Here is a 16335-nt window from a genome sequence, read left to right as displayed (position 1 = left end):
CTGGCCGCCCGGCTGGTGCCTGGTTGATTCCGGGAATCAACCAGCCACAGCCGGGCGGAGCCACCAACCGGGAGGGTGGCTGGTGGCTGGTTGATTCCGGCAATCAACCAGCCACCAGGCTGGCCAGCCACAGCCGGGCGGAGCCACCAACCGGGAGAGTAGCTGGTGGCTGGTTGATTCCGGTAATCAACCAGCCACCAGGCTGGCTGCCTGGTGGCTGGTTGATTACCAGAATCAACCAGCCAGCAGCCAGCAGCCGCCTGCACGGCAGGTGGCTGGTTGATTCCGGGAATCAACCAGCCACCAGCCACCCGCCCGGCAGTGGCTGGTTGATTCCGAGAATCACCCAGCCACCAGTTGGGCGGGCGGCTGGTGGCTGGGTGATTCTCGGAATCAACCAGCCACCGGCATGGCGGGCGGCTGGTGGCTCGTTGATTCCCGGAATCAAACAGCCACCAACCGGCCACCTGGTTGATGGCTGGTTGATTCCGGGATTCAACCAGCCACTGGCTGGCCGCCCGGCTAGTGGCAAGTTGATTCTGGGAATCAACCAGCCACCAGCCGGGTGGGCGGCTGGTGGCTGGTTGATTCCGGGAATCAACCAGCCACAGGCTAGCCGCCCGGTTGGTGGCTGGTTGATTCCCGGAATCAACCTGCCACTAGCCAGGCGGCCAGCTGGTGGTTGGTTGATTCACGGAATCAACCAGCCACCAACCGGTCTAACCAGCCACCAAACGGGCGACCGGTTGGTAGCTGGTTGATTCCGGGAATCAACCAGCCATCAACCGGGTGGCCGGTTGGTGGCTGGTTGATTCTGGGAATCAACCAGCCACCAGCCGGGCAGAGCCACTAGCCGGGCGGGCGGCTGGTGGCTGGTTGATTCCGGGAATCAACCAGCCACTAGATGGCCGCCCGGCCGGTGGCTGGATGATTCCGGGAATCAACTAGCCACCGGTGGTTGATTCCCGGAATCAACCAGCCACCAGCCGCCCGCCCGGCCGGTGGCTGGTTGATTCCTGGAATCATCCAGCCACCAACCGGGCAGGGGAATCAATCAGCCGCCCGGTTGGTGGCTGGTTGAATCCGGGAATCAAGCAGCCACCTGCCGAGCGGAGTCACCAGCCGGGAGAGTGGCTGCCACCAACCGGGCGGAGCCACCAGCTGGGAATCAACCAGCCACCAGCTGTCCGGCCGGCTGGTCCACCAGCCGCCCGCCCGGCCGGTGGCTGGTTGATTCCGGGAATCACCCAACCACCAGCCGCCCGCTGGCCGGTGGCTGGTTGATTCCGGGAATCAACGAGCTACCAAATGGCCGCCCGGCTGGTTGCTGGTTGATTCCGGGAATCAACGAGCCACCAGCCGACTGCCCGGCTGGTGGCTGGTGGCTCGTTGATTCCCGGAATCAACCTGGCACCAGCCGCCCGGCCAGTTGGTGGCTCGTTGGTGGCTGGTTGATTCCGGGAATCAACCAGCCACCAGCCGAGCGGGTGGCTGGTGGTTGGTTGATTCCGAGAATCAACGAGCCACCAGCTGGCCGCCCGGCTGGTGGCTGGTTGATTCCGGGAATCAACGAGCCACCAGCCGCTCGCCCAGCCGGTGGCTGGTTGATTCCGGGAATCACCCAGCCACCAGTCGGGCGGGCGGCTAGTGGCTGGTGGCTTGTTGATTCCGGGAATCAACGAGCCACCAACTGGCCGCCCGGCTGGTGGCTGGTTGATTCCGGGAATCAACGAGCCACCAGCCGCCCGCCCGGCTGGTGGCTGGTGGCTCGTTGATTCCCAGAATCAACCAGCCACCAGCCGGGCGGCCAGCTGGTGGCTCGTTGATTCCCGGAATCAACCAGCCACCGGCTGCGCGAGCGGCGGGTGGCTCGTTGATTCCTGGAATCTACCAGCCACCAGCCGTCCGCCCGGCTGGTAGCTGGGTGATTCCCGGAATCAACCAGCCACCGGCTGGGCGAGTGGTTGGTTGCTCGTTGATTCCCGGAATCAACCAGCCACCAGCCGGGCGGCCAGTTATTGGCTCGTTGATTCCCGGAATCAACAAGCCAACAGCCACTAGCCGCCCGCCCGGCTGGTGGCTGGGTGATTCTCGGAATCAACCAGCGACCGGCTAGGCGAGCGGCTGGTGGCTCGTTGATTCCTGGAATCAACCAGCCACCAGCCGGTTGGCCAGCTGGTGGCTCATTGATTCCTGGAATCAACCAACCACTATCCACCTGCCCGGCTAGTGGCTGGTTGATTCTAAGAATCAGCCAGCCACCAACGGCCCGGCCGGCTCATGGCTGGTTGATTCCAGGAATCAACGAGCCACCAATCACCGACTAGGCAGGCGGCTGGTGGCTCGTTGATTCCCGGAATCAACCAGGCACCAACCGGGTGGCCAGTTGGTGGCTCGTTGATTCCCGGAATCAACAAGCCACCAGCTACCAGCCGCTCGTCCGGCTGGTGGCTGGGTGATTCCCGGAATCAACCACCCACCAACCAGTGGGCGGCTGGTGGTTGGGTGATTCCCGGAATCAACCAGCCACCGGCCGACCAACTGGTCCAGCCACCCTCGCGGCTGGTGGCTCCGCCCGGCTGGTGGCTGGTTGATTACGGGAATCAACGAGCCACCAGACGCCCGCCCGGCTGGTGGTTGGTGGCTCGTTGATTCACGGAATCAACCAGCCACCAGTCGGGCGGCCAGCCGGTGGCTCGTTGATTCCTGGAATCAACCAGCCACCGACTGGGCGAGCGACTGGTGGCTCATTGATTCCCGGAATCAACCAGCCACCAGCCGGGCGGCCAGTTGGTGGCTCGTTGATTCCCGGAATCAACTAGCCACCAGCCACCCGCCCAGCTGGTGGCTGGTTGATTCCCGGAATCAACCAGCCACCGGCTGGGTGAGCGGCTGGTGGCTCGTTGATTCTCGGAATCAACCAGCCACCAGCCGGGTGGCCAGTTGGTGGCTCGTTGATTCCCGGAATCAACCAGCCACCAACCGCCCGCCTGGCTGGTGGCAGGGTGATTCCCGGAATCAACCAGTCACCGGCTGGGCGAGCGGCTGCTGGCTCGTTGCTTCCCGTAATCAACCAGCCACTAGTCGGGCGGCCAGCTTGTGGCTCATTGATTCCCGAAATCAACCAGCCACCAACCACCCGCCCGGCTGGTGGCTGGTTGATTCCCGGAATCAACCAGCCACCAACTGTCCACTCGGTTGATGGTTGGTTGATTCCCAGAATCAACCAGCCACCAATTGATCGCCCGGTTGGTGGTTGGTTGATTCCGGGATTCAACCAGCCACCAGTTGGCCACCCGGCTAGCGGCAGATTGATTTCGGGAATCAACCAGCCACCAGCCGCTCGCTCGGCTGGTGGCTCCGCCTGGCTGGTGGCTGGTTGATTCCCAGAATCAACCTGCCACTAGCCGGGCGACCAACTGGTGGTTGGTTGATTCCCAGAATCAACCAGCCACCAACCGGACGACCAGTTGGTGGCTGGTTGATTCCGGGAATCAACCAGCCATCAACCGGGTGGCCGGTTGGTGGCTGGTTGATTCCGGGAATCAACCAGCCATCAACCGGGTGGCCGGTTGGTGGCTGGTTGATTCCAGGAATCAACCAGCCACCTGCCGGGCAGAGCCACCAGCCGAGCGGGTGGCTGGTGGCTGGTTGATTCCGGGAATCAACCAGCCACCAGATGGCTGCCCAGCTGGTGGCTGGTTGATTCCCGGAATCATCGAGCCACCAGCCGCCCGCCTGGCCGGTGGCTGGTTGATTCCCGGAATCAACCAGCCACCAGCCGCCCATCCGGCCGGTGGCTTATTGATTCCCGGAATCATCCAGCCACCAGCCGAGCGGGGGAATCAATCAGCCGCCTTGTTGGTGGCTGGTTGATTCTGGTAATCAACCAGCCACTCGCTGGCCGCCCGGCTGGTGCCTAGTTGATTTCAGGAATCAACCAGCCCCCAGCCGAGCGGAGCCGCCAGCCACCCGCCCAGGCGGTGGCTGGTTGATGCGGAGAATCACCCAGCCACCAGCTGGGCGGGCGGTTGGTGGCTGGTTGATTCCCCGTAATCAACCAGCCACCGCCCGGGCGGGCGGCTGGTGGCTCGTTGATTCCTAGAATCAACCAACCACCAACCGGGCGGCCAACTGGTGGCTCGTTGATTCCCGGAATCAACCAGCCACCAGCGACCTGCCCGGCTAGTGGCTGGTTGATTCCCGTTATCAACCAGCCACCAACCGGGTGCCGGCCACCCGGTTGGTGGCTGGATGATTCCCGGAATCAACCAGCCACCAACCGGTTGCCGGCCACCCTGTTGGTGGCTGGTTGATTCCGGGAATCAACCAGCGACCAACCGGCCACCCGGTTGGTGGCTGGTTGATTCCGAGATTCAACCAGCCACCAGTTGGCCGCCCGGCTAGTGGCAGGTTGATTCCGAGAATCAACCAGCCACCAGCCGGGTGGGCGGCTAGTGGCTGGTTGATTCCAGGAATCAACCAGCCACCAGCTGGCCGCCCGGTTGGTGGCTGGTTGATTTCGGGAATCAACCAGCCACCAGCCGCCCGCCCGGCTGGTGGCTGGGTGATTCCGGGAATCAACCAGCCACTAGTTGGGTGGCAGCCACCAGCTAGTCGCCCAACTGGTGGCTAGTTGATTCCCGGAATCACCCAGCCACCAGCCGGGCGGCCGATTGGTGGCTGGTTGATTCCCGAAATCAACCAGCCACTAGCCGGCCTCCTGGATGGTGGCTGGTTGATTCCTGGAATCACCCAGCCACCAGCCGGGCGGGCAGGTGGTGGCTGGTGCGGCCGGCTGGTGTCTGGTTGATTCTTGGAATCACCCAGCCACTAGCCGGGCGACCAGCTAGTGGCTGGTTAATTCCGAGATTCAACCAGCCAGTAGTTGAGTGGCCAGTTGGTGGTGATGGCTGGTTGATTTCTGAATAAACCAGCCACCAGCTGGCCGCCCGGCTGGTGGTTGGTTGATTCCCAGAATCATCCAGCGACGGGCGGCTGGTCGCTGGTTGATTTCCGGAATCAACTAGCCACTAACCAGCCGCTGGGCTGATGGCTGTTTGATTACCGGAATTACCCAGCCATCAGCCAGGCGGCTGGTGGCTAGTTGATTCCGGGAATCAACCAACCACCAGATGGCTGCCCAGCTGGTGGTTGGTTGATTCCCAGCTGGCTGGTGGCTGGTTGATTCCCGGAATCAACCAGTGGCCGGCTAGTGGCTGGTTGATTCCTAGAATCACCCAGCCACCAGCCGCTCGCCCTGCTGGTGGCTGGGTGATTCTTGGAATGAACCAGCCACCAACCGGGCGGGCGGCTGGTGGCTGGTTGATTCCCGGAATCAAAAGCAAAAGGAGAGATAGTTAACATTTATCAAAAACCACAATGATTGATTAACTATCTTATAGACATTTGTCAGATAAAGGAGATTGGGTTCTGGATTTATTTTCTGGCTCAGGTAAGTTTTATTATATGGAATTGAATTTCAATATGTTATTTTTTAATTAATGTCATTGTACTAATTTAGTTCATTATTTCTTTTGTGCTTGATAATTAGGTACAACGCTAGCATGTTGCCTTCAAAAATGAGGAAATTGCATTGCAGTTGAAAAAGATCCAGTACAGTGCAATTTCATTCAGCAAAGAATTAATGTTCTTCAATTTCTTCTAGATGCAATGCAAGAAATTGGGTTGAATAAAGGGGACTTTAGTGAATCACGTGTGGCAAAAAAGATAAAGGAACCCCAACCACCATTACATGGAATGTTTGGAAAGACATACATTGGGAGATTCGCAGACATTAAAGACCCATTAGAAGAGGAAAGTGAGCAAAAGGAAACAGAAAATATTGTGGAAGAAGACAATGATGAAACTCTAGAGGACGAAAAGTTTGGATTACGTGACATTGTTGATTAAATTTAAGTTATGCTTGTAAATCAAACTTTGCAATGTTTTGACTTTGACATTTTATGATAATAATAAACACTCAATTAGGGTTGTTATACGTTCAATATTTGTAATATGTGATTTTCGCATTGATTTTTAGGTTAATCATTATTTTTTGAAAAAAAATGTGATTATTATTATTTTTTTGACATGAAATTCATAAAAAAAGCTATTATTTAATTGTTTTTGGTTAAAATTATCGTATAAAAATTGTGATTTTGACATGTCAATTCTAGCAAAAAATTATCAAAACATGTAATTTTTTAGTTATATTTATGTTAAAAATGGTTATTTTTATGTCCATTGTTAAAGAATATTGTTTTTTAGAAACAATTATTTCATGTGGATTCAAAAATTAATTAAGGATGTATAAATATGTAGAATATCGAAAATTCTAAATATCGACCTCCTAATTTAAAAATGCAAAACAATAAAAACCTCACTAAAAAAAAAGTTAAAATTAAAATAAAAAAACAAGAAAATGTGAAGAAAACAGCCGCTTCAAAAATGATCAAATTTACAAAATAATTATTTACATTTTATACATTAGAAAATTTAAAGCCAAAACATAGGTCTTTTAAAAAAAGGTGGTGATGCAGAATACTTGCTTTTTTAAATCAGCATGAAAATCACTACCATTCTAAAACGATTCTAAAACGTAATTTACATAAAAAAATTAAAGTGCCAAAAGGTATGCTCTAAAAAAAACATGTTCGTTCTGCATCACCCCTTTTCAAAATCAGGTCACTTTTTTGCTATCTCTACGAAACGGGTAACAGTATCAGTTCCCATTTCAAAGTTTACATTGTTGTAATAAAAAAGAAGCCATGATGATGGATCTAGTGAAAGAATTCAATCAGTTTATCACTAAGCCATGGCATGTGGCTCAATATGTGTTGAAGTACCTACATGGTATAGTTGTTCATGACACAATTCGTTATGGTTTGAGATATGTCTCAAATAGTGAAGTGCAACTACAGGGATACACAAATTCAAAATTTGCAGATGACAAAAAGATCTTATCAAAATGTTGCTTTAGTTTGGGCTCCACTAGGATTTCTTGGATGAGTAGGAAGCAGACATTTGTCACAATCATTACTACTTAGATCAAGTGTATTACTACTTGGTTGGAAAGTCAAGAAGCGATATAGATTAAGATGATACTTGTAGGATTTCCTTGATTAGATGCAAGTGACGACCATGATGACAGGTAGAAGAAAAGTGAGATCTAGTATCGAGACATGGTACATAAGGAATTAGTGTGGCTTCCTCAATTAAGAAAATTGTTGACAAAACCTCTATCAAAAGTGAAGTTTGTATACTTTAGGGACAAGCTTGGACTTTTTGAGAATGTCTCTCTCAATGAGAGGGGATGTTGATGAGATAACATTAGGGACAAACATTCTCCCTGTGTCAAGTATGACCAAAATTAGAGAGAATGGTTCGACGAAGTACAATCATTCTTCCTATATCAAGTATGTTGAATGGAATTAGAAAGCATGGTCCTAGAGGCCCTGGATCGCTCAGTTGAGTGAGTGACTTTTAAAAAATTATTAGACTCTCCAGATATGTTGAATGAGCTCATTTAACATCAAGCCTATAATTACTCATGTAGACTATGGCCTTTGGAGATTCACCATGTGTCAATTTTTTGACCAAAATGATGGTGAACCAATACTAGTCTATATACCATGTTTCAGAGGGGCTACTAGTTGATGCTAATGATATACCATGTGTTAGGAGTACTAACCAGTATTATGGTGAGGATACACCATAGGTCAAAGGTACCAACTGGAATTATGGTAACTTGTTGATGTTGTTGACTTACCATGTGTAAAAGTTGTTGACCAAGATTATGGTAATTGAATGATATTGGTGTTGATAATGAATTGTTAATAACCTTTTCTTAGAAAAAAATTTCAACAAGAGAACATATGGATAGTCATTATGAATACCTCCCTAGCTAAGAGGGAGTGTTGAATTTTTTAGCTATGGTTGATCTTCATAATTAATATTTTATCCCTTGAAATATATAATGAAAAAATAAGACATGTTCCACATGTAATTTTATTTATTAACCCTTGAAATGGTTAATTTATGACATGTTCTTCATGTTGGTTTCAAAAGAGAAAAAAATGAATTTTGAATTTTGGCTCCAAGTAAGTCAAGTTCACCCTCCAAGTTAACTAGCCCATTGTCACACCCATTTGGCCTCCCAAGACACCATATATACAGCATTGGTTCTCCTCCACAATGATATATTCATATCGCAAAAAAGGAAGTGTATCTCTATTCATCAAAGATAAGGAAACAAGGAAGAACATGGTCGAAGTTATGTAGCTATTGAACGAGTTCACTCATTCTTATCTAACCTTACACATGTGGCATTTATATCTAGCTGAATTCACATGTGTGACAAATGTTTTTGGTATCTTTGGGAAACTGGTATGAGTTTCTATGGTGTAGGAGTAGGCTGAAACTTGGCCCTAGAAGATAAAACCAAATTGAGTTTAGTGGGTAGAAGATTGAATTGACAAGTGGGCAGGTTGACCAATTTTGACAAGGAATTTCTTGTTGGTCAGTTTGACATTCATTTTTACTAGAAGGATTAGATGTATCTCTGGTAAACTAAATAATTTTTCTACAGAAAAGGTTTTTGGGTTTTTCCCCCAAGTGGGTTTTCCTAGGGTAAATTATTTTGGTTCTTGTTTGGTTGTCTCCTTATGATCTTACAAGAATTTTGTTGAGATCTTCTTTGTAATTTATTTATGATGAATTTGAATGCAAGAAACGATTAAACTTAAGAAATCATAAGAAGTAATTATCAGTTAGATGATCCTATGAAAAATCAGCATGGAAGAGCTAATGAAATGAGAGTAAATGAATTATATATTGTCTCTCATTGTATATAATAAGCTGAATCTATAATTTTGTGCAAAAATGAATCATTATATTTGGTGCTTACAGGAATGTAATTTCTTACAATAATGGTGATGGATGACAATGTAGACTACAAAATATGCATGAGAGAAACACCAACAACCATATCAATGGAACCAAATAGAACAAATTAGTATGGCGAGAGATATGATATTAGATATTGGATCAGAGTGGTGAAAGTTGTGTTGAGAAAGCCAAATTACGGTTACAGTGGAGAAGGTAAAGTGGGCATGTAGGTCACGCAAGTGTGTTACAGAATAATGTAGAGGAGCGGATTTTTAGAAAGAACGAAAAGAAGGAACTGTAATGTTTTGGCAGAGATACTAGTTTTTACAGTGACCAAAGGAGTTACAAATAGGGCAAAAAATACTTAAATATGGGACCTGGTGCTCTGATACCATGTCAAGTCAAAATGGTAATTCTCAAATATTGAAGATTTCATTAAGGTGAATGTAGTTAAATACAATTAAGATAGTCACCCTTGGGATTCACATTCCAGAGTCTCTTCATATTCTAATTTTTATATTTACATATTTACAAGTTTTTGCCCAATCCTAGAGGATTAGGTATCAACAATTTGAAGCTTATATTAAACAAAGGGAGGGTGATGGATATAAAAACAACAATTAATGGTTCATGTAATTAGTCAAATTACTCAATTGAAGATGAAAATAAAAACAAGACACTACTTGCATGTTGTAAAGGGGTGAGGGAGTATGTATAGAAATTAATAGAAATTTGCTACTACTAATAAATTCGAACTGAAAACAAGACATTACAAATTTACTCTACTATTCTATAGCATGGAAATCACAATTGAGAAACACATGCAATCGTCAAAACTACAAGAACAAAATTCTTTATAGGGAAAACCAACTGGTGAAAACCCGTTCGATGCTTTTCATTAATCAGATGAGAATGAGAAACTATTACAATGTATTGATTCAACTCTGAAGCACACCCTGAACTATAAACCTATTCTCCTATTGATTTTCCTGCTTTGGCCAAAACTTAGCTAATTCAAGGCCCCATCTTCCTCTTATTTCCTTGCACAATTCAGGAGAAGGGAATTTGCTATTTTCCTATGCAGATCCCAAGGAATTGATCACCTGCTTAAGTTCCAAGTCTGTACACTCAACTAGGATACAATTGATGATTACAATGTGCCTTTTCCTCCAATTTAGTTAGGCAATTCGAATTCCATGCATGTTTGGGCTAGTTTTAGCTTATAGACTAGTTTAACTCAGAGATCATTGAGTTAACAATAGTTATACTACTCAAATGACCTTCAACTGGCTCAACTAATGACTTGAGCTCAGTTAACTGAGTTCAACTACAAATAAATGAACTAGGTTTCTAAATTTTAGTAATGATTACATGCACAACTCTACTTCTAGCCTTTAACTCGAATTTACTGAGTTAACTAGTAGATAAGGCCATTTCACTCTAGCTAACATCCATACAAGTGATCCTACTAATGTGAAAAATCAAATTACTTAATTTGACTAAGGAAAAAGTCAAATTGATCCTTTCTTGCTACAATTTATAACACTCCCTCTTAGCAAGAAAGGAATTTTGAACCACCCCTATCCGGCAACTGTGGAATTCAAATTTGCCTCTTGACAATGCCTTTATCAAGATATCTACATCCTGCTCCTCAGTTGGAATGTACTGTAGCATCATAATTCTCCTTTGCACACAATGCTGCAAGTGATGGTACTTGACATCAATGTGCTTGGATGTGTCATGAAATATTGGATTCTCATAAAGTTTGATACAACTATGATTATCACAATAAATTATTGTTGGATCCATCTCCTAAATGAAAGTCCCATAGGTATTTTCCTCATCTATATGGCCTCACATGTTGCTTGAATTCCAGCCATGTGTTCAACCTCTGCTGAGATGAGTGCCACAGACCTTTGTTGCCTGCTATACCAAGAAATAGCTACAGACCCAACACTGAAGATAGAACCTAGAGAAAGTTTCTTATTTGATGGACTCCCTGCCCAATATGCATTAGTGAAGCCTTGGAGCTTCACACCCTTTGTCCTCTTGTACCATAACCCATACTTGGTTGTGCCTATGAGGTATCTCAACACCTGATTTGTTGCCTTCCAATACAGCTTGGTAGGCGTAACCATGGCTTAACTCAACTAATTAACTGCATAGAATATGTCAGGCCTTATGTTCACCAAATACATTAAATATCCCATAAGATTTATGTATGTGGTGGCATCTATTGCCTATCCTGAAGAATCACTCTCCTTCCTCCAGTTTATAGATAGTGGTGTGTCCATATGCTTGTAGTCTTCCATGTGAAATATATGAATTATTTTAGAGGAATACTTCCCCTGATTCACAAACAACTCACCATCACCCTGCCATACTTCCAGCCCAAGGAAGTAATGCATCAAGCCTATGTCTTTCATATTGAATTCTCTTGCAAGGTCCTCTTTGCAAGAGTGGGTCAACTACTCATCCCTTGTAAGTATCAAGTTATCAACATACAATACCAAGATAAGGAAATTTCCATCTACCACAATGTGATAGAGATTGGCATTTACTTCACTTTTGGTGATTCAAGCCTAATCCACTGATATATGTGTCAATCCAAGTGTACCATGCTTGGGGTGCCTATTTGAGACCATATAGGGCTCTCCTGAGTCTACACACATGTGTCTCTCAGTCATATGTCTCAAATCCCTTTGGCTGCTCTATGTAAATTTCTTCCTTAACAACTCCATTAAGGGAGGTGATCTTCACATCCATATAGTGGATCTTCCACCCCATTTGCACAACTAATGTTAGAATGGTTTTTATCGAGGAATATCTTTCCACTGGGGAAAATTTTTCCTCATATTCCACTCCCTCTACCCGTGAAAAGCCTTTGGCCACAAATATGTCCTTGTACTTCTCAATGCTCCCATTAGTTGCATGCTTAACTTTGTAGATCCATATGGAACCAGTTACTGACTTGTTCTCTGGTCTTGACACCACCTCCCATACATTGGTCTTCATGATGGAGTGATACTCCTCCACCATGGCATCAAACCACACTGGTTGATGAAGGATACTAAACAACTAATAAAACGCTCATAAATATACAAATCAGACATAGTAGAAAAGGCCAGAGCCTCACTGTATTATATTCCTCACACTCTCAATGTAATGCAATGTACAAAGAATGCTAATAGTACAAATAAATTTTTGTCTCAATATAGTACGTATATCTTGGAAACTATGGTTGAGAAAATATCTCAACAACATACTAATCTAGGAGCCTAACTAGTTGGAGATAATCTCTGAACCAACTAAGCCTAAACTGACTCCTACTCATGAGGAACAAACTCAATCTAGAAAGGTAGGATTAAATCCTAACTTTCATGATTTTAATTAATTTAATTATTTGGACTTAGAATTGTTTTAACATATGAGAGTGAGGCTAACATTCCCCCACTCAATGATAAGTCCAAAATAAGAATGAGGAACCATCTTCCAAGTTCTCATGCTAAAACTGTTGATCCTCAAAAACGCTGCCTGAAAAACCGCCAAAGATGGATGTTGAAAGAAACTCTAATCTGAAGAGAACATGAATCATCTGCAAGTCTAATTCATCTATGAATTCATCTTGACGACTCCATCACGTTCCAAGCTACAAAAGGATTCATCTATCCTTTGCTTTCAATCAACATCCTTTGTCCACTGACAAAATGTTGATGACGCCCACTGGCGAAGTTGCTTGTCCACTAACAAAATATTGAGAATGCCCACTTGCGAATTTGTTGATGACGATCACCTACTGGCTGATGACGTTGAAAAACAACTCATTGTTGCTTTTGCTATATTTGAATACTGATCACTGCTAACTTTGTTGTCAATCGACCATAGTCGAATTTGTTGATGCTCACTCGCTGATGAAAATTCCCACTGGCTGCTTCGCTGATGTTGTCGAGACTTTTAGTATGACAACCACTGTCAATTTCATTGACATTTTCCCCCCTTTGTCAGCTGAAATGAGAGACAGTATTCTTAAAATTATTTCTAAACTCCCCCCCTTCAAGTGTAGGAGTGTCTCACTAGTGTACTTCCCCGTGCAACTGCACGAGAGTACCATCTTCATTTTTATTGTTGGTTGCAATATGTGTGAGTGAATTCGATTGTAAAACTTGTACAATCTTCTGACCGTGGATGACCATTCCCAAGGATCAATCCATGAATAATTGAACTTCAATATGGTTGCTTGTTGTTGTTTGTTGCATTGTGCTGAGTGTGATTTGACTTGCCACAATGGTGAAAAGGATGGAGATCAAAACATTGATCTTCCAGATGACCAGTTCTTTGCCAATGAAGGCATTTTGGTTTGACTGCAACTTCAGTTTGTGCGTATTTTTGTTTGTCATCAACTTTCTCAGAACTAGCCGATGTGATTTGTGCAAGAAACCCTGCACTGACAAACTTAATGGGCCTTGAATAATATGGGATATGCAATTTGGCATCATCTTTGACATATCCTAAACCTCGTTGATTTCTGTTACTTTGGATTTCTTCCCATGGCTTGATGATTGGTTTGGAAGAAAGTTGAACTAGATCAAGGACCACTTCGACACTTGAAGTTGGTTGGATCAGTGACTTGGAATCGTCAGTTGTATTTGTATTGTTCAAATACTTGGAAACATCACTCTTCTCTAGCAACTCAGTTCTCTAGTGGAAGGAACTCAATCATTTCATGTGCATGTTGAAGATGCACTTGAATATAAACAAGAGTTGTTTTTCTAATGCTCACCATGTCACCAGCTGATGATAAAATCTAATTGTTAAGAATTTGGGACAGTTGAATGTGTGTCGCCATGTTAGCTTGCTCACTTTGAATTCAGGCTCGCTTGTATTGTTGCTTATTGTTGATGCTTTAAACACTTGCTAGAGTTTTATAACATGGTTGCTTGGTTGTTTGAATGACATGCTCACTTGCTTTGTTGTTTGAATGACACGTTCGCTTGTTTTGTTGTTTGAATGACATGCTCCTTTGATTTATTTCTTATTGCACTTGCGTTAAACACTGGCTTGATTTGATGCTCACTTGAAGAATAGAATACTATAATTCACACTCCTTTGATGATGATTGCTTGCTAGATGGCTTGCTTGAACTTTCTTGATTGATTACTGACACTTTGTGTTTTCTTGATTGTACTCACTGAATGTGCTGATTTTAAAAAAGAGGAAGGGTGTCGAACACTATCAAAAATGAACCCAAGAGACAAATGACAAATGACAAATGACAAATGACTCAGTTGAAGACTTACTTGACTTAATGTATTCACCTTAATAATTCAAATTAGGGTGTTGGTTGCAACTGAGAATGCACCCATACAATTTAGTTAAAAAATGTTTATCTGCAAGTGATACAAAAAGTGTTGATGATGTTGATGTCATCTTGGCTTGAAATGCTTGATTTTGTAGCATCCTTAACTTGATTGCTTTGATTACATGATGTTAAATGTGCTTGCTTGGAAGATCATCTTATCAAGTTGATGATGTGACACTTTGTGCTTATGTACTTAAGCTTGATTACAGGAGCTTGATTAAGCATCCTTATGTAGTTGTTTAAGCATAATACAAAGAGAACATTTTGATAATCTGAACACAAGTCATGGACACACATTCATTACACACGGTGTACCAAAGATCCCCTTATTCAATTTCGGGCGGATCTAGGACACAAGCACCACAGAAAATTATATTTTATTAATTACAGGAGTACATCATTCTTCAATGTCACAACTTTGTCGTGGAAACTTCTCAATGAGGATGTCACACTTGCAAACTTTGGAAGAAAATTGTCTTCAAAAACTCCCTGCACTGACTCAATCACTCTCAAAGTAAAATATTACTTTGGAGTGCAACAATGACTTTCTCTAAAAAAAAATTCACTTATCACTCCAAGTACAAAATACTTATAACTCCAAAATTACAAAATATACTCCTTATTTCTCCATTACAAAGAAAATTATTTTATCCACTCCTTATCTCTCCCAAAAATCACTCATTTAAAAAATATACCTTATTGTTGTATATATAGATCACATATTTGTGAGACTCTTTGGAAACCCTGGACCAATTTAATGTGATGCAGGAATAGCACAAGTATTGAAAATGTTGTAAATGACAATGGTTGATCCAAAGATTCCTTGGACCGATTTAAAGCCAATGGATATGGTTTGCAAGTTACTCAAAATGAAGTTGATGAGCGAGATTAAGAGGTGGATAAAATTGAAATTCAAATCAAATATGTTGCCTCTTCTTTCTGTCCAAAGGCTCTAAACTACGAAGGTCTTTTATGTCACCCAATACAAGCATTTCTAGGATACATTGCAGCAGTTTCTTCACTTTCCGCTAGGTTTTGATCTGTTTTGCCTGTCCTTGTTTATTTCTCATTTCAATTTCAAATCCATTGGTTACTCGAACAATATTGTATATTCAGCTCCCCTGCGCCCTAGTGGTTCTATCGAATCTTGCATGGCTGCCCACAGTTGGAAGGAACTGTGGCTAGGTTGAACAACTTTTTCCCCAGGACGATTGAGATCAAGTCCTGGGCTCTACTGCTTAGGCCTCTTGTGCTAATCTCGCAACGGGCTCCACTGCTCGATTGATGGATCTAGCATCACACAATTGGGTTTACAGAAACATGTATCAAATGTTTCCTACAACATAGTGAATCACAGGCCTGGCCATTCAATCAGAAGCTACGGACATCACCACTGTCTTGTGAACAATTGATCAATATAAAAAAAATTCGAACAATGTTAGAGTGTAAAAATGCTCGAGCAATTGCTCATCTACACCAGAGGCGGATTAATTCTTTGGACATGTCGAGAGCTTGGAAATTCTCTTAAAGGTTCGCCTATTGATGCTCTTATTCGATCCTATCTTTTGGAGGAAAGATCTGGTGATGCAGCTTATCAATATGATGGCCTCGGGGTTCATATACTCTGAAGTGGACATTTCACAATGAGTTAGGTCTTGTTTTTGTGGTTGTTTATCAGCGGATGTTGCATCTTTAGGCAGTTGTTAAAGGAGTCTGAGGCTCGAGCTGAAGAACTGAAGAAAATGAAGCAGCAGAATAAACTCCCTGAGGTTTCAACAAATAGATAGGGACAAACTACAAATCAAAAAGATCGATCTCAGGTGAAGGGAGGAAAAGTGGTGCAGATGATGATGATGCTCATATATCCACCAAGAAATCGGGAATAAATTCACTCTCTAATGGAAAAGAAAATGGCCTTCAGAATGACCATTCAGAGAACAAAAAGAGTGAAGACGGTAATGTTCAGAAAACCACTGATGTAGCGTTTGATGTAAACAAGTTACAGAAATTTCGCTCAACATAAACGCGCAGAAGTCAATTCAATGTGGTATTTATTTGACACAGAATGCATACACAGAAAAAATCCC

General features: G+C 44.3%; 1 pseudogene; it reads left to right on the top strand.

Moving 5' to 3' along the window:
• The window catches only part of LOC149167917 (ricin B-like lectin R40G2), a 47510-nt pseudogene extending 31634 nt beyond the window's left edge, over nucleotides 1-15876 (top strand).
• Nucleotides 15877-16335: the final 459 nt, after the last annotated feature.

The sequence above is a fragment of the Pinus tabuliformis genome, chromosome 5_1 (genome assembly GCF_031772625.1).
Source record: "Pinus tabuliformis cultivar Carrire ecotype Pingquan chromosome 5_1, CPIR1, whole genome shotgun sequence".
In the NCBI taxonomy this organism is placed as follows: domain Eukaryota; kingdom Viridiplantae; phylum Streptophyta; class Pinopsida; order Pinales; family Pinaceae; genus Pinus; species Pinus tabuliformis.
This window is presented reverse-complemented; position numbering and strand designations above follow the sequence as displayed.